A 3898-nucleotide genomic window follows, 5' to 3' on the forward strand; every position below is an offset into this window, starting at 1 on the left:
AAGAGGAAAATAGACAAAGTACCAGAGACCTGCTACTAAAGGCAAAGCAAACCTTGGGAATTCCTGGTGAGCTGGGGAATGGCACAAAAACACCTAAGGAAGGTGGGAGACCCTACAACAAAACTGTGTAATTGCCAGTGTGAGTCTCTGTCTACAAAGAAAGTGTATCATTGCTGGTGTGAGTCTTTCCAACACTCTTCTTACCCTGCTGTGTGGATCCAGGAGACTATAAATTCTAGAAGGTGCCTGAGGGTGTTGAAGGCTCTCTCAGCCTGAATTACTGAATCACTGCATAGAAAAAACTTTTATCCACAGCAATAAGAAATGATACTTTGAACTACAACAATAAGAAAAAGAAATTTTGTTGTACTAAGCCACTGAGATGAGTTTTGTTTTAAATAATAGCTTAACCTAGTTTTAACTAGGCCAATGCAAAAATCTTCCAAACCAGAAAAGCAGGCTATTTAAATATAAAATAATGTTTGTGTTGAATGTTAGATAGCTATCTTTTGAGATTAGATTTCAAAGGGAAACTTTCTGAAAAGAGGTTCCTTTAATAATATGATGATACATTTTGAAAGACTAACCAAGGCAAGATAAGAATTCAAATATGAATTCAGACGGCTTACACGAACAAGTCCTTGTGAACCTGTGCCCAGAACCTATAAACAAAGACTTCATTGGGGCAATTATAACACCACCTCATAAGAATCTTGCTAAAGTGTTTAATTATAAAAGGTGAATTTTCCAAATAAAGTGTTAGAAGCATCCAACAACTTCACTATCCAACTGGAAAAATCATGAGGGAGCCATGTATTACTGAAGTGTTTATTCAAAAGGAATCTTTAGGGCAATTCTTGAATAAAAGACACTGTGTTTTTTTCAGTTATTCAGCAATTTTTGTTGTTGTTAGCACAAATAATAGATGAAGCACTGCAGATCTGTAATTCACTTACATTTAAATCGACTTCTCTATATGTGCTATAGAATATAATATATTTAACAACCCAAGTTACTTCATAAAACATCTTGGGTACTTTTTGGAGTATGTCATTATTTGTTATTGTTACTACACGATGTTGAGTAGAGTCTGCTCCGACTCATAGCCCCCCTGTATAGGGTTTCTTGGGAGTAGCTGTTGGGTTTTAACCAACCATTGATCTTGCATTTAGCAAGTCCAGTTTCCCACAGCCCCACACCAGGACCCCTCATGCCATTTTATACGTCTAGTACTTTAAAGAAGAGCAACACTTTTTTCCTATAAAATCTTCTAGTAAAAATAATGAAGGAGACCTGGTAACAGTTAAGCACTCAATGGCTAACTGCCACCCAGGAGTTCCTATGGAGAAAGACCTGGCGACCTGCTCCCATACAGATTGTTGTTGTTGTTGCTAAGTGCTGTTGAGTTGGTTCTAACTCACCGCGACTCTCTATAGGGTTTCCAAGGAGCAGCTGATGTGTTTGAGCCGCCAACTTCATGGTTAGCAGTCAAGTGCTTATCCTACATCACCAGGATTTCATAAAGATTATAGCATAGAAAATCACATGAGGCCGTTCTACTGTCACATGGAATCACTATGAGTCTGAAAGAACTCAGCAGTACCTAACAACAAATAAGAGTTCAAATCTCGGTTGTCACTTTCTAATGGTGAGATTTAGAAAGTTTATATTTTGAACTTTAATTGTCTCACATGTAAAATAGGAATGCTTCCAACCTCTTAAGAACTAATGGAATAATTTAAAATTGGTTAGTTTGATATCTGAAGACCAGCACATGATTGATATCTGAGAGGATATTTTCACTAGAATTACGTGGGGATGTCATTATGAATGGGTAAGAACTGTGCTCTCACATGATTATTACATCATTAATATTCACAAAATCTTCTCTCTTTTTTTAATGTTTAAATTCTACATGTACTTTTTTTTTTTTAAGTTTAGACATCACCACTACCTAATCCCAAGACATTTTCATTATATGACTTCTTCTCTTATACTTTGGACACATTATCAGGAGGGACCAGTCTCTGGAAAAGGACATAATGCTTGATAGAGAGTCACCAAACAAGAGGAAGATTTCCAAGGAGATGATTGACACTGTGGCTACAACAAAAGACTCAAACATGAACAGCAATGACATAGGTCCGGACAGTGTTTTGACCTGTTGTGCACAGGGTCACTGTGAGTCAGAACCGACTGGATGGCATATTAACAACAACAACTGAGTTTAGTCGTCAAACAATGATTAGAGAGATTTCCTTAAATACCTTAAACTAATCTCCTTGCCTTTGCTGAGGGGCTGTGTGTGTGTGTGTGTGTGTGTGTGTGTGTGTGTACTGAGAAGCACTTTTCAATCATTAGCAGGCAGTTTTCAGGTGTCTTAATCTTCACTTTCTGCTTTCAGTGTCTCAGATCAAAATCAGGCCAAAATTAGGGCTTTCTGGGGTCTTTCTTGAGCACATGCACCAGTGTACATGTGTATGTGTCTTCTAGATTTTTGTTGTTGTTATTGTTGTTAAGTGCTGTCGAGTCGATTGAGACCATAGTGATCCTGTAATGGGTTTCCAAGGAGCAGCTGGTGATCTTGAACCACTGACCTTGTAGTTCAAACTACTTTGCAGTCTGATACATTATCCCATAGTGCCACAAAGTTTGTCAAAGGCCCTATGGACTTCACATTCCTCAGCTTTTTCTTTTATTTGTTTTGGTCTGCTTCTTATTTGCCCACCTGTTATCATTGCTTCAAGCAGCTACAATGAAAATAATTGCTTTTGTTTTTGGTTTGTTTTTAGAAATGCTGTAAGTAGTGAGAGAGCTGAGTCAAACCAAATAAAGACAAACACTGGAGCTAGGATCACAAAAAATTTTAGACAGGTTAGATAATGACAATTGTCTGTGGATGAGGCTTTTGGGGTATTCCAACCCCAGTTTGCCTCCCCCAGTGGCTGTCATGGTATGACACTGTAGGATGAGCATATTCAAAGCTGATTCAAACCCCCCAGCTGCTCCTTGGAAATTCTATACAGGGTTGCTATGACTTAGAAACACTTAGTTAGGCTGCTGTTTCTCATGGTTATTGCGATTGCAAAGATGTTGGCTCTCAAGTTTATTGTATAGCTAAGTAAAGAGTACAGTCAATACACTGGATTGCAAGTCCAGTAACACACAGTGGTTCAAATGCACCAGCCACTCCTTGGAAACCCTATAAAGGGTCACTATGAGTCAGAACTAACTCGACGGCACTTAACAACAAGTAAAGGGTGATGTGAATAGGGCAAGATAAACTACCACAAAGCACACTGCTCTTACTGAAATACAGCCATCTTTCCTTAACAAACACGCCAAAGTACTGCTAGTCTTTGGTTAATTTACATGTTTCTGGAAAACAACAAACCAAACGAATTTTGACGTTTTTTTTGTCAGTATTCTTGTTCCTCTTACGGAGAAATGGATTTTCAGAGGTTCTTACTCTGCTATTTCCATTGACATACCAACCAGTGAAAGTTGTTATTTCAGTTGTCATTGTTAAGTGTCTTTGAGTCAGTTCTGACTCATAGGGATTGTGTATAGGGTTTCCAAGGAGCAGCTGGTGAGTTTGAACCACCAACTTTGTAGTTATCAGTCCAGAGCTTATCTTATAGCACCACACCAGGATTCCAGTTGTTTGTATAAATGCACTTTATTTATGTCTAGGTTGGAAAGGCCAGGGAAAAGTAGTTGTTCCAACCCATAGCAATCCTGTATAAGGTTTCCAAGGAGGAGCTGGTGAGCTTGAACCACTGACCTTGTAGTTCAAATGTCTTAGCAATCTGGCACATTAACCCACAGTGCCACACCAAAGAAGAGTAGGGATTTAAAGTATGTATTTGAGTGGCTTATCAATTTCATAATGTGCATG

This window comes from Chrysochloris asiatica, unplaced genomic scaffold (assembly GCF_000296735.1).
Source record: "Chrysochloris asiatica unplaced genomic scaffold, ChrAsi1.0 scaffold00487, whole genome shotgun sequence".
Classification (NCBI taxonomy): Eukaryota; Metazoa; Chordata; class Mammalia; order Afrosoricida; family Chrysochloridae; genus Chrysochloris; species Chrysochloris asiatica.